Source organism: Helianthus annuus, chromosome 3 (genome assembly GCF_002127325.2).
Source record: "Helianthus annuus cultivar XRQ/B chromosome 3, HanXRQr2.0-SUNRISE, whole genome shotgun sequence".
Lineage (NCBI taxonomy): Eukaryota > Viridiplantae > Streptophyta > Magnoliopsida > Asterales > Asteraceae > Helianthus > Helianthus annuus.
The window spans coordinates 137,927,456-137,943,588 of NC_035435.2; the positions used below are offsets into that span (position 1 = coordinate 137,927,456).

The 16,133-nt window shown below is 35.0% G+C and overlaps 1 long non-coding RNA gene across 2 annotated transcripts; it reads left to right on the forward strand.

Annotated features, from left to right (window-relative positions):
• Window positions 1-1,931: 1,931 nt before the first annotated feature.
• LOC110929777 lies at window positions 1,932-5,261 on the forward strand. 2 transcript variants are annotated; one of them, XR_002587385.2, is made up of 4 exons: window positions 1,932-2,413; window positions 2,945-3,734; window positions 3,991-4,038; window positions 4,130-5,261. It is a non-coding gene; the product is annotated as an uncharacterized LOC110929777 (long non-coding RNA). The 2 variants fall into 2 exon arrangements; XR_002587384.2 differs by lacking the exon at window positions 3,991-4,038 and having other exon boundaries at window positions 1,933-2,413.
• Window positions 5,262-16,133: the final 10,872 nt, after the last annotated feature.

Here is a 16,133-nt window from a genome sequence, read left to right on the forward strand (position 1 = left end):
AATGTTTTGAACTCAGAATTCCAGAATTGACCTTTTAGGCACATGTGAAATTACCAAACCCCTGCGGTGCATAGTAAGGTTAAAGATAATAAATTTCACATAAATTTGATACCCTACTGTTATAACTTAGTAAATTAAGTATATTTACTAATTTAATCAGACCTGTAACTCAGGTTATCATTTTAACCCTTTTTCACTTTATAAAATGACCAAAACGCCCTTTTGAGGCATAGTTTTGGTTTATAATCATTTGGGGCATAATGGAAGGTATCATTCTGATATCACAACATATTTTAAGCATATTGACTTCAGAAACTTGTATTTGACTCTTATGGTTACTCGTTACGCATTATACGCATTCGGATCGGCTTATGTGACTAATTTGGCCATTTTAGCCGAAACGGGTCAAACCATATCTTTTTTGGTCTCAAAATCCAGAATGTGATTATGTTACCCATATAAAACAAGTGTGCAAGCTTGTTGGGACAAAACCACATTCTAAAACGGTCTTCGCCTTATTGTGCGTTTAAAACCGTAATCTTTATATAAAACTAACCGGTCTAAGCTTAAGACCCGTTAGGATTCTAATAGGTTGTTAAAACCTTAATTTCCAGATCTAGGAGCCCAGTAAAAGCTATGTGCACTCGTTATATTTGGTTTATACTTTGCTCAGGTAAATACGTTTAACTTATTTTCCCTATACGGGTTTGGGGTACGGTATATAAAATACCGCTTGGTCGGGGAATTGACCTTAACCGGTCTTGGTTATGTGCAGTCAAATTAACCCGTTTGAAAATGCTGTTTTGTTTGTTTAACGCCTTTGGGGGCTTAATGACCATGTCCCGAATATCCTTGGCATCATTCAAAGAATGGCCACGACCTTAGCACTCGGGTGTAGGCGTACACCCGTAGTGTTGTACAACATGTATAATCGTCGGTACGAGAGAAGTCTCGGGGCGGAATTATATTAAGTGGTGTGTCTATTAAACTTTAACCCGGCATGACCCGGGCTACTGAACGCAGAACGAACATGTAATTCTTTTACAAGATTATTAAGCAAATAATTATCCCAAGTTATAAAAAGTTTTATGCCATGAGCATTTAAATCAATTTTAAACATTTTCAAAATGAGTCAGTTGAATTGTATTTACCAGTGTAAACTGACGTATTTTCCAAAAAGACTAAGTGCAGGTACTACGCGTAATAGGCTGGTCACTCCTTAAGCATCCATAGAAGTCTCGCAAGCTTAGGATGCATGAAGTCTGTTGAAATGAAGTTTCCTTTTTATTTGATTCTGCCTGTGGATTCTATTTCGACATTTTGTGATACCCGAATATTACAATAATTTAAGTTGAAATAAATCTATCTTTGCTTCCGCTGTGCATTATAATTTGTGTTGTTTGACTATGATGATATCAACTACGTCACGTTAATCCCTCACCGGGCCCACCGGTGACACGTGGAAATTAGGGGTGTGACAATAGTCCCCCACCGGGCCCACCGGTGAAACGTGTGAAAATCGGGGTGTGACAATTGGTTTAGATTTCGAAAACAAATTATTCAGAAAATCATGGAGAAAAACGGTTACAAAAATATGGACATGGATAGTTAGTTAATGAAGATAAATTCCAAAAATAAAAATAGAATGTGAAAGTACACAATTACCCTTCTAGTTAAAAATCTTCAATGCCACATGTCGCATTCTGATTGCTTCCTAGACTTTCTAGAAAAAACCCACTTTCTACCCAACTCCTACTCTATAGTGGTATGATGTTTTTTTTAACATTAAGTAATATAAGTATATTCAAAATACAACTCTAGCAGGAATCGGGGGAATATGAAGACATTTATTTATATACTCTTAAATACAAAGGTCGGTGACCCGACCAAATGACAAACCTGCCCCTAAGAAATGTGTTACCAAATGACAAAACTGCCCCTAAGAAATGTTGTCATTATTGTTGTGCCATTGTCTTCTTATCTACCTTTCGTCAATCCCTAACGCCAGATCACCTCTTTCTTCTCCAAATCACCCTCTTCAACATCCTCTCATCCTCCTTCTCACTCACCATCCTCTATTTCTAACCCTAAACCTACAACTCCGTCGCCTCTACAAACCAAAAGCGCTAACAAACAGCCCTTAGTTATCGACAATTCTCCTTCATTAGGATCATTTACAAACACTTAAAAACCACCACCACCACAAATCTGGAGAACCACATCGACCCACTAGAGATTTACGAGAGAGAGAGAGAGAGAGAGAGAGAGAGAGAGAAAGATAAGAGTTGGCGGTCACCGCAGCGGCGGTCAGCAACCCCGTGGTTTAGCAAGGTGTGAATCGGCGGTGACTTGGGAACTAGGATTCAATGGATTCCGGCGATCGGTATGGATTAACGGTAACAGGGATAAACAGGTATGGATTTTTTATCTTGGTCAAGAAATTAGAAGAAGGGTCTAGGGTTTTGAAGGTAAATTGGTGACAATGAAGCACTGGCGGCCAAGGTGCAATGAAGTTTTCTATGATTTCTTTAGAAACGCTTGATATTTGGGAATTTTTTGAAGTACGATTATTTGATCAAAAAATGTTGACAAACAAAGTCAAGAAAGAATGGCTTAACATAAATCATATGGTGACAAGCTTATTAAGGTGTCACCAGATCATACAGGAATAAATAGGGCATATAAAATTAGACTTAATTTCATGGTTAGTAGCCATCATATATTGTTAAACTCCATGAACTGTAATAGTGTGTGTATATATACGTTAATGAATTTCAAGTGCAATTAGTTTATATAAATATTTAACCAAGTACAACAACTGAAATAAGTATGTTAGGTGGTTTTGACTTGAGGTCTACGAAAATTCACGGAAGCAACTGTTTCTGACAAATTTATGACTAAATTAATTTTAATTCAAAGTGTTTGTCGACCTATACATATGCAGGTTCGTGTCGGTCTGGGGATCAAAGGGAGCATCAGGGCCGAAATCCAAAGTTCGAACTTCAGTCACGAAAGAAACTTGGTATGTGGGACTGTGTTCTTATGTGATAGCACGCGACGACAGTGTACTGGTGAAGGACGATTGTGAAGCTGGTGGTGGATGATACGATGTTCGGGTTTGAGATGGAGGTAGGGTGGGCGTAGGGGGTGGTGATGGGTAGTAGTTTGGGTGGTGGTGCCAGAAGGTAGAACAAATAAAAGACGACAATCACTCCCTCTACGTTCAATAAAAAGCATAACCTTTATTTGTTTATTTTATTTTACTTTTTTTTTACTTTTTTATCACTCTAAGTTCTCAAATGGAATGATCATAGGATATTTTACTAATTGAGGAAAATCGTCACCTTGATTTGTGGATGATCAGCGACGCTGCATGATTACCAGGAACAAGGGACAACAAAATTGAGGACCATTGGCACGCCCACTTGAACAAGTGCAGCCTAAACAAAATCATGAAGTTGTTTATGAATGGAAAGAGGAACAAAATATTAACACTTAACAGGAGACAAAATAATTTTCAAGAAACATCACAGAGAATAATGATTCAAGTTCAGGCCCTGCATACAAATCATTACAGAGGATCTTTGATGATTCAAGTTCAGGTCAATGACTAGGACGATTCATCATTGTTGAAACTGGCCTATTAAAGTTCAGCCACCGCAAAAGGAAACATTCGCCATTTAAAAATGTGAGGGGAACATTGTGTTTTTAACATGGAACCAACCGATGAAAATGTAAGTTTACGTTGCAATTTTAATATTAAAATCATTTTATTTGTGTTAGAAAATTGCACCATCATGTTTTTATGTTGTATGCATTAATATTAGTTAGGGTCAAACGGAATGTTTTTTCATAGGCTATGCTTGAATTTTTAACACAGGGTTGATCACAAACTCTAGCTTACTTCCTATTTTAATCATTTGACCCGTAAAATAAAAACCACCCAAATCACCACATTGACATTTCTATGTTATATTTTTCATCTTCCAGAAATCTATAACTGAATGGAGGGAATTTTTTTTAAGAAGAGTTCTTAAGGTTTTCCTAATAAAAATATTTGTTGCTTTTGAATTCTCATACACCGTCTCTTATGAGAATTTGGTGCCTAATTTTGACTTTTGGTTTGTAGGTGCAGTCAGCAGTTGGCAGCAACACATACATTTGATTGTATTGTGGCTGAGTGAATTCTGATAATGACCAATGGTTAGATAAATATGTCTAGATGAGTGATTATGAAACTCTGAACACGACATGTTTTTATATGGTTAACGCATCACATAACGTGTCGTTAGCCTTAAACGACGAAGGCATTGCCGCCGCAACGCGCGGCGGGTACAAATACTAGTATAGTCTTAAATATAAAGGTCGGTGACCCGACCAAATGACATACCTGCCCCTAAGAAATGTGTCACCAAATGACAATACTGCCCCTAAGAAATGTTGTCATTATTGTTTTGCCATTGTCTTCTTATCTACCTTTCCTCAATCCCCAACGCCAGATCACCTCTTTCTTCTCCAAATCACCCTCTTCAACATCCTCTCATCCTCTTTCTCACTCACCATCCTCTATTTCTAACCCTAAACCTACAAAAATGGCCCCTGCCACATTCTTCTTCTACATGCAACAAAACATGGCTCATTCTCTTTCTTTATCTCCTGTCTCTGTGTCTCTCTGTGTTTCTCTGGGATGAACGAGGAAGACGAAGACGATAGCGGACTCCGGCAGTCGGACTCTGGCCGTCACGGTGATTTGGATTCGGTCTGAGATAACCCCCAGCAGATTAGCGTCGTCTAGGGCCAGTGAACGGCGACGATTCAGTTGTTAATTTGACCGGTTCCGACGAGTAGATGAGTGTTTGCCCAGAATCCGGTCACTACAGAACTCAGAACCGGCGAGTAAGGTAAATTTGAGCTTTGTTCTTTTCAGTTGTATAATTTTATCAACAAGTGATGTTCAATTTGTTGATGGTTATGATTCTATTTTTTTTTTCTTATGGGTTGCTTTGTTCCAAATCCATGTTAGGTCTATGAATTTAAGAGGTTTTAGGATTAATTAGACAGAGATGATTGCATCTTAATTGAGCTTGATATCAAATTTATTTATTAGCTTGATTTGGAGGAACAACGGATTCTATCTTCTGAGTCTTTTGGGCTTTTATAGTTTGATTTATTATATAGGGAACATAGCTTGAAGCACCAGTTGAATGATTAAATGCAATTTGTATTGAAAGCTAAGCAATCCTAATCAAATAACCAATATTCTATTTATTTAAACAAATATTTTTTTATAACTGAAATTTAGGCTGTGTAGGGTCGTTCATTGCCTTGAATATCAATAAACATATAACAGTTACTCTACAAACTAAAAGCGCTAACAAACCGCCCTTAGTTATCGGCAATTCTCCTTCATTAGGATCATTTACAAACACTTAAAAACCACCACCACCACAAATCTGGAGAACCACATCGACCCACCAGAGATTTACGAGAGAGAGAGAGAAAGATAAGAGTTTCCGGTCACCACAACATTTTGCTCAAGAACCACATATCTACGTTTCGAGTTAGTATAATTTTTAACATAGCATTTCTTGGGCTAAAATAGAATATGTTTTCATTCGACGGTATAAATTCCAGTTACTCTATTTCGACGTAAATTTAGTTCGGAAAGAGTCAAGTACGCCGCCGCAACGCGCGGCGGGTACAAAAACCAGTTAACACCAAATACAAAGTCTAAATTACATCATAATGGCACCATTTTCACTATTCAACCTCATCAAGATTACGTACATCTAGGCTCTAGCTATCCTCAATAATGTTGTCTACCAGCACCTTCTTCTTTGAAGACCACCCAACCATTACGGGATTTCCAAAGAATCCAAAACGTTGCGAAAGTCATGTGTATCTTCAACTTTCCAACTTTCCTTAGTCCGTCCGTAGTGGCAGGGGCGGACCTGTAGTGTAAACGGGCGTAGTCCGGGCTACGGCTCAAGTTTTTACGAGTAGTGTAAAAAAAAAAAAATTCCGATTTTTATACACAGGACACCCCTGAACAAGTACGAGGACACCCCTAAAAAATTTTGGGATACCCCTAAGTTGAAGGTCTAGTTCCGCCACTACGTAGTGGGGCGTTTTTTTTTTTTAAAAATTGAAAAAAAACGCCTAAAAACGCCCTTCCCACCATTACATGGGGGGTTTTTTTTTTAAAAAATTTCAAAAATTTGGTTCCAGCGTTTTATTTATAACGCTTTGTTAATTTTTGGGGGGCCAATCAATGTTAAGCATGTATGACAATCACCCACCATTGCATGTGCACAAGTTTGACCAGCCAATCCCATCTCTTTGCTTTTTTTTTTTTTTTTTTTCTGTTTAACAATTGGAAGGGGCGTTATTGGAATAAAGCCCCACTACGCCACTTTTGCTATAATGCCCAACGCTGATTAGGATGCCACGTGTCAGATAATGCCCCATGGTGGGGGCATTATTTTTCTCTACCACTACGGGTGGTCTTACAAGTATAAAGTTATATGGTATTTGAATATAAAAATAATATTAGTTATTTAAAATAAAAATTTGGCTATAATATATTGATTGGGTATTCAACAATAGAGAAGAAATTTGGTTAGTTGATTTGTTGAATTGAAATTTTGGTGTTTGAAGCGACTAGTGATTTTGATGTTTTGTTTGGTTGTCAAGGTAGTTTGATTTTAATTTTTTATCCTTGTTGGTCAAAATTTCTCGATTAGTTCAACTCATATATGGTTACCTTACATTAAATTTATCTTCATTTTATTTTATTTTGAGTTAATTACTACTATCAAAAGCGAGCGCTTTTTCGCCTAGGCGTTTTTTCTGGGCGACTCGTATTTACTGCGCTTATAGTTTTCCTAGGTAATAATAGCGCAGCCTATTTCATCCCATGCGTATTTAATTCCGGCGACGGTGCTACTTTCAGCCGGAAACCAGGAAGAAGGGGGAAGAAGAAGAAGAGAGCGGGTGCATTCATGAGTGTGTTAAGCTTTTAGGGTTTTAAATAAGTTTAGGTATTTAAACATTTAACCCCTCTATCTTTCCCTAGTTTATATTCAGTCCTTAAAACTTGTATTTTTTTACTTAAAAAGTGTAAAACTTGTTTGTGTATTTAAACATTTAACCCCCTGTACCTTCAGTAGTTTACATTTGGTCCTTAAACTTTTTAATTTATACATAAAAAGTATAAAATTAACATTATAAATACATATATAAATTATAAATAGCTGTTTTTTATTTTTTAAATTATCTACTACCTTATCGCTTTTTTTTCTCGGGCGCACGCTTTATTTGCCCCTATCGCCTAGGCCCTAATCAGTGCCTATGCGCCTAGAGTGCGCTTCACGCCTTTGATAACTATGAATTACTATTTTCGTCCCTTTGGTTTGTCAAAAATCACTATTTCAGTCCATTAGTTTAAAAACTGTGATTTCAGTCCCTGTGGTTTCACTTTCGTAACCATTTCAGTCCACCTCCGTTAACCCCATCCATTTATTCTGTTAAGTACACGTGAATTGACCATAATGCCCTTATTAATAAAATACAAAAAGAAATCTAAATGAGTTAATTATTGTTTTCGTCCCTATGTTTTGTCAAAAATCACTATTTCAGTCCCCGTGGTTTCACTTTCGTAACCATTTCAATCCAGTCTCCTAACACCGTCTATTTTACCGTTAATTTTTTAATGAAATACCTAAATTACCCTTGTGTTAATAAAATAAAAAAACCATGGAAATTTAAAAGATTGTATTCTAGGACCCACTTGTTAAAACATAACCCCACGCTACCCCACCCCACCCCACTCCAACCCTGCTCTCATTTCTGGCAAAAGTTTCCGGTCATCTTCTCCGGCATCACAACCCCGCCCTCTTCATGTCCGGCGACCCATTACCCCACCCCAATTAATATCTTCCTAGCAGCATCAGTTAACATAATAACTTTGAAAAATAATGCTTATCTGAACATTTAAATTAAAATTTTGGAGCCATATATGTAAAAATAGTGTCAGACTTCTCCTTCTACTGAAGCCATGGTGAGTCGAACCCTAAAATTGTTTGGCTAAGCTTTTTGAAACAACTTATTGACTTACTGGCTTTTTGAAAAGTCATAAGCTCCAAAATGATGTTTGGCAATGAAGGTGTATGTGAGGGGGAAAAGCCAATAAATCAATAAGTCACTTCATATTGACATTTCCAAAAAGCCAATAAGTCAATAAGTTGTTTCAAAAAGCTTAGCCAAACATGCCCCAAGTCCATATGTCATACAACAATAAAATCATATAAATCCAATAATAAAATCATATAAGTCCATATTTAATTAACACAAGGGTAATTTAGGTATTTCATTAAAAACTTAACGATAAAATAGACGGTGTTAGGAGCTGGACTGAAATGGTTACGAAAGTGAAACCACATGGACTGCAATCGCAATTTTTAAACTAATTGACTGAAATAGTGATTTTTGACAAACCACATGGACGAAAACAGTAATTAACTCAGTTAGATATCTTTTTATTTTTTATTAATAAGGGCATTATGGTCAATTCACGTGTACTTAACAGAATAATGGATGGGGTTAACGGAGGTGGACTGAAATGGTTACGAAAGTGAAACCACAGGGACTAAAATCGCAATTTTTAAACTAATGGACTGAAATAGTTATTTTTGACAAACCACAGGGACGAAAACAGTAATTAACTCTTTTATTTTAATTTTCTTTTTATTATTTAGTAAATGTGCAATTGGATCCGTTGATAAACTAAGATTCGGTATTTGAATCAATTTAATAAAACTTCTGTTTAATAAAAACACCTTCGTACAAATATTTTTTTTTTTTGAACAGCCAATAAACTCAATCCCGAGCACTCTCGGGGCACCCACTGGACAAACGGAGTACTCCGAGAGTAACCCGAGTCCACCACCAATTCCGGGGAAAACCCGGTAACCCACCCGCCCGTAGGCACGACAGTGAAATTACCGGTAAAACCCGTTTGGCTCAAGGATCCAACCCAGGTTTCCCTGGGTCTCCTATCATTGTCCACCAGTGCCTCACTCTGCACCAAGTGAGAGTCGAACCTGCATCTCTCAAGAGAGATGCAAGCCCTCCACCACTTGATCTAGAGATCATGATCTAGAGTACAAATATTATGAAACAAAATTTAAATAAACATCACGATTCCAGGCATGTGTATTAAGAGCTGATGTATTTAATAAACTTTAGATCTGATAATTTGTTGTATTTAATTTTTTTTTTACTTTTGGTCTAAAAAGCTTATACTTGTTAACGTTTTTTTTATAAAACTTTGCAACGTTTTTTTTTTTTTTTTTTTTTTTTTGTCAAACTTTGAAATCAATTTATTATTATTTTTTTGCACGACAAATTTCTTTTAATTCCTTACGTATGTGAGACTCGAACCCAAGACCTTACACTCTCAAACTCAGATGTTTAAAGACTTTACATTTGTCAATAGACCATCACCCTATTAATTTGAAATCAATTTATTGTTAACGACTAATTAACGTCAAATGGGCTTTTATTTTTTAACACATTTATTTTAACAAATACAATAGTAGGCTTTGTCTTTATTGATTTATATCTTTATTCATTAAAGAGCTATATTTTTTTTAACTTACTTTTACTTATACTTTACTTACATCAATAATTTTGAACTATCAATTTGCTCAGGTTTGAATATAAAACCTTCTCTAAGAGACGTATAACAAATAAGCTAGCTCTACATTGGTACTAAAAGGCTACATGATAAATGCCGATTTAAAATGAGGAATATCAAATAAGCTAGCTCTACATTGGTACTAAAAGGCTATGTGATAAATGCCGATTTAAGATGAGGAATCTCTAACAAATTTAGTAGAAAAAGACGGGAAGGAAACTAGTTTTCTGGATTAATTTTCTACTAAAAACAAGCCTCTTTACAAAGGAATTATAATACGAGGATTATGGGGACAATGCATACACTACAAAGTAGGTATTTTCTTGCAATTGTTTCACAAGAGGATTGTCGTCCCTTCTAAGGGTAACTTCTTGGTCTTAAAACACGTGCGTTTGCTAAGTCAGAGAAATACAAGATAACCCAAAAAAAAGGTAATTTTTTTATGCAATTGTTATCACAAGGGGGTTGGTTCCCTACCTAGGACGACTTCTTGATCTTAAAATGTATGCTTTTGCAAGATCAGATGAGAAGTATGAGATGATACATAAATCACCCTTGACAATTGACATGGGCAACATATACCATGTTTGGGGAAACAACTCTAGCTCAGGTGACATGTTGTTATAGTCAAATTAAGAAATAGAGAAGGGGTGACCTCTCGTTATAGTCAAGTCAATAAATGTAGAAAGGGATAACATCTTGCCATAGTAAGTCAAGAAATGGAGAAACACTGACCCGGACCAGAAGCAACCTCTCATTTGGTTGTCAAATCGATCATCAACTATTCATAGCAAGTTGAAGGACACTAAAACTAAGACCAAGTCAACTCTCATGTAAGACGGTTGCTAGAAAATACCCACTTGACTACTTGAGATGCATGCATTGATTCCACACTCATTTATTAAATAAAGATCCCACCGACATACACCACGGGCCACAATGACATCTCGCCACTCCAACCCTGCCACTGCCCAATGCCCATCATCAGCCGCCCTTCGCTTACCTCAAGGCAAACGCTTTGGCGCCCATCATCTACCGCCTCTTTGCTTGACGCAAGACACATGCTTTAGTTTCGAAAGCGGTTAGGTTTTTGCACGTAAGTGCACATAGTTTCGTATTAGAGTTTTCTTTCCTACTAAAAATAAACCCCACGTTAATAATGCACACCCACACATTTTCCTATTAAGGCCCCCAAGTGTGCCTCATTTTCTTTCATGTTCATTTGAAGCCTGTGTTTTTTTCAAAGCACAAACCAAATAAAACACATCTTTTTTATTCAAAGCCCAAATCAAATAAAAAGAGAAACCGCCAATGACCTCTAGCTCAAAGTGGTAGGAGGACTTGAGTTCTTCTTTGAAGACTCAAGTTCAATTCCCTTTTGGTGCAAAAAAGGAGTGAGGCACTGGTGGGAGTGATAGGAGACCTAGAGAAACTTGGGTTCGATCCTTGAGCCAAACGGGTTTTACCGGTAATTTTACCGTCGTGTCTACGGGCGGGTGGGTTACCGGGTTTTTCCCAGAATTGGTAGTGGACGACTCGGGTTACTCTCGGAGTACTCTGTTTGTCCAGTGGATGTTCCGAGAGTGCTCGGAATTGATTTATTGGCCGTTAAAAAAAAAGAGAAATCATGGAGGAACCATCTGAATTGTTACCCAAAGTCTTTCCATCTTCTAGTTGTGACCTATTGACTATTGAGGCTATTTGACAGTCCAAACTTATCCGTGGTTAAAATACTTATTATTGTTGTTGTTTAATTGCCTATTAATGGTAGAAAAATTACATAAGGAATGGTAGTTAAATGACAACAAGTTGCGTCGCACCTTGTTTGGAATAGTAAATCCAATTCTACCAAAGATAAAACTTTGATTCCTTGGTATTGAAAACTTGTTGTGCACGACCCTCTTCTGTAAAAAAAACCTAACAGTTTTGAAGTGAACCTAACTAGTATTAAGAACCCCGCGTTGCGGCGGGGGCGAACACTAATGTCACACTACTGCCAACAACCACCGACATTGAAGTTGTTGCGTGTTAATGCGAAGAAATTAAAGCGAAACGTAAAACATAGAATAAAATAACTAAGTTGATATAGGACTCGCGCATTACGATAAACTCGCGTCTATACTTTCCCGTTTGATAGGTTCATCGTAATCTATATATAATATATATCATTAGCACTATACAAACCATAATGCATACATTACAACAACCATTGCATCAATATGTTGCAAATGATATTTATAAAAGATTTTGGCTAAATTAATTAGATTATTATAAATAATAATAATAATTTACAAATAAAACAACACAACTTTGAATAGATCAAACTGATTGAATTTGGTAAGATAATGAAACCATTATTTGATTAAGGTACAACCACTTAAGCACAATTTACAACCATACATGCATACAAAATAGATTGAATTTGGTTAGATAATGAAACCATTATTTAATTAAGGCACAACAACTTAAGCACAATTTACAAAAATGTTACAAAATAATAGTATATAAATAAATTAAAGAATAAAACAACTATTTAATTAATATACAACAACTTAAACACAATATACAACCATATATGCATACAAATGTTACAAAATAATAGTATATAAATGTATCAATTGCCTATATTACTTAAATATTTATTGTTTTTTTTAATTGCCTATATTACTTTAAATTTCCACTAATGTTGAGAGTTGGAATTTTTGCCCAACCCATCTGCACTAATATTGAGTTGGAAATCATTTTATTTTAGGATTAATTTCGTATATACCTTTAAAAACTTGAAATTTTTTATATACTCAATAAAAATTAAAAATATTATATATATACTTACAAAATAGTTAAAATATCAAATATACCCAATTTAGTAAAGACAATCTAATAATTAATTATTCTAACCTTATCTTTTTAGCTTTAAGTTTTCACATATACCCATCTTTTTACTGCATATTATTATATAATATAAGGTTAAATTTATTTTTACCCGTTTTTATATTTTTATTTTTGTGAACCATAGTATTCTTCATATATAATATTTAAACTAAATAAATTAAGCTAAAAATGAGTAAATATAATATTTGACGTCAAAAATCGTATGAAATCTCAAAGGTTTATAAAAAATAAGAGTAAATTTGTTATTTATTAAATTGTTTTTAATGAATTGGTTATATATGATATTTCAACTACTTTGTAAGAGATATGACATTTGTAATTTCACAAGGGTATATATATAGGGTTAGGTTAATGTACAAATGCCCTTATCGTACATTACGTACGCGATCATCTCATCCGTCAGATCTTCATCACACATTGAAATCGCATATTGATTTTTTGTAACAATTTCGCATGTTGGTTTTTTAACATGCGATTTCATCAAAATTATCACATGCAAAATTGTTACAAAAAACAAACATGCAATTTAATCAAAATTATCACATGCGATTTCATCCATGCTATTTTATAACATGCGATTTCACTATATTGTATGTAATGTACGTTAAGAGATATTGTATTTTACACTTTACCTATATATATATGATATTTTACAAGTTTGTAAGGGTACATATGAAAATTGGTACCCGATGAAAATATATTTTTAATCCGCCACTGGTTATCAAGTGGAAAGTACATATACATCATGATTGTGCATGACAGGTTTTAAGAGGGTTTATGTGAGAGTTTGTGTACCAATAGCAATTGTAAGAATGCTTCTCGGGTGTAGGTAGTGTAGGAATCCATTCGTGCAAAATAAATAAAAACTTTTATTAACTTGAATTACAAACTGAAATAAGGAAAGCAATAAATTACAATACCTGTTACAACTGAATTAAAATGAAAAACAAGAACATAACTACAAACAGAAAAGGAGTTCTTGGCTGAGTATCGTGTTAGACATGCGTCCCTTAAAACAAATTTCGAGTTTCCCAAGAGAATTCGTTTGTTTCCAGGATACAACAGAACAAGCAGTTGTACTGCCGAAGTTGACTAAAACCAGAAGGTATACCTGAAACAAGAAGAAGAAGAAAGAGGATTATGCGGGGAAAATATTGCATATGTTGGTAAGTATTCGGTGTATATTCTGCAGGTCTACTTCCTATTTATACTGCAGATCCTACTCGAAACAGAAAAATAAATTAAATGGGAGAATTAAATTGGATTAAACGTACTCAATGCACTTTAATTCGTCATTTTATTCTCAGTCAAAACCGTTGACTTGTCTGTTTCGAATGCTGAAAAGAAACTGCTCAGTCATTAACGTCTAGAAGCTTCTGCGCGCGCACGCACAAGACAGACTGGTACGCGCGCAGGTCTGAACACTCATGCGCCCATCGCCCACGCACGCACGCTTGTGGGAGTTAGAGTGCACCCTTCGCTAGTACATTAGTGTGTGTTTCCATGAAACAATAAGGATGAGTGTTCCCACTTAATACCCCTTTAAGTTTCACCTCTCCTCCTATGTAGGAGGAGGTACTACTTTCCTAATTTTTCAGGATTCAATGTTTCAAATACCAAACACTTTAAGCATCGATATCTCATTCATCTTAGCTCCGTTTTGGACGCGATTTATTTCGTTGCAAAACTCTTCCAACATAGAAGACAAACCCACAAATAAATATATTCAAACAACTCAGTTTCTTATATTTATTAATGAATTTTCTATATTTATGAAAATTATTATTTTCAGACATTTCCAAGAGTTGGTATCCTCGAAGGTAATAAGTTGCTGATTGTTCCATCAACTTGTAACATGCATAAGCATAAACAAGAAGGTGTATCAAGTTCAAGTGTTTCACAGCTTATTAAAAAAGGAACAGTGCTCGCCTGCGACCATCCTAAATGTGGGACCTTCCCAAGTGTGTAATACATCAACTTATATTTTTTATACATATTGAACTCATCATGAACAGTAACATATAATAAAGATATTTATATATAAATAATAGCAAGTCTTCAAGAGTAGATATAAATAAATAGGTATTTTAATATAATTATTTTGTTATTATTGTATGTTATAAATAAATTTATTTTATTCTTATAGTATATATGATATACACATTTAATATACTTAATTGTTTTACTAATTTGGTTTTTCTTCGATTACTTGCGTTTGTTGACTTAAAAACACTAAATACGTAGCTGTGTTTGGTTGTTGTTTTTTTCGACGTTCCTATATAAATTTGATTGAAAACAGCGTTATGTTCGAAACAAAGTCTTTATATTGTGTCCTATGCTAGATCAAGTGTTGGTGTCATAGCGGTACCATGACGAATAAACCTGGTGCCGACTGAACAATGACCATACCGGTATAGGTAACCATATAGTTTAATTAATTTGATTTTCGTTTGATAATTCGCGTTCATTATCATTTTTTATAAATGTGAATGCCGACTTTGTTAATATTTTTTTCTTGCTGCTCCTATAAAACGCTGTTGAAAAAGAGTATATTTTTCAAAATAGTACCATGACGAATTGAGTTGATATCAAAATCGTAACCAGTATAGTTATTACCGGAAGCATCACCATTATTCATTCTCATAGTTTTCAATGTAAAACAACCTTTTGGACATATCATAACTTTAAATGGAGTGCTGGTACCATACTAATACCGTAACAAACCAAACTGATACCGACTGAATTCCCCTATATAACGAACCCAACAGATCCCCACCGAACTCCCGCTGCATTACGCGGGTAAACTCAACTTTATTATTAATTTGAAGTTGTCATGAACAGTAACGTTTTAGTTTATTTTATTATTTAACATTAGTTTTTTATTATATTTATTATTAGTATATTGTTATAACTAATTATTATAATAATTAATTTATTTTATCCCTTTACTATATATATTATACCCTTCTAACCTGTTTAACTTTTTAATAATTTGATTTTTCTCTGATTACTTGCATTCTTTTGCTTAAGAAAAACTAAATACGAAGTTGTTTTTGATTTTTTTTCTCGACGTTTCTATATAAAAGCGCCGTTATGTTTGAAACATAGGTTTTTTTTTGTATCATGTGCTATACCAAGTGTCTGTGTCACAACGGTTCCATGATGAACGGAACCAACACCGACTAAACCATGTCGATACCAGTATTACTATTATCGGTATATACTTACAAAAATATACGTTTTTAGCCCATCTGTTTTTATTTAGTTTGATTTCCATCTGAAATCTCGCATCCAATATCTTTTTTATAAAATAGAATACATTACTGTGTATAAAAAAAGCTCGTCACCAAAACCGACAATGATATCGTTATTGCTATAGTTATTATACGAACCGACACCTATATTCATTTTTATGATTTTCAATGTAAAACACATTGTTTTGAACATATCGCGACTTTAAATAGAGCGTCGGTACCATAACAAATTGAACAATTTCCGCAGCATCGCGCGGACAAATCCACCTAGTTACAACTAATATGCGATG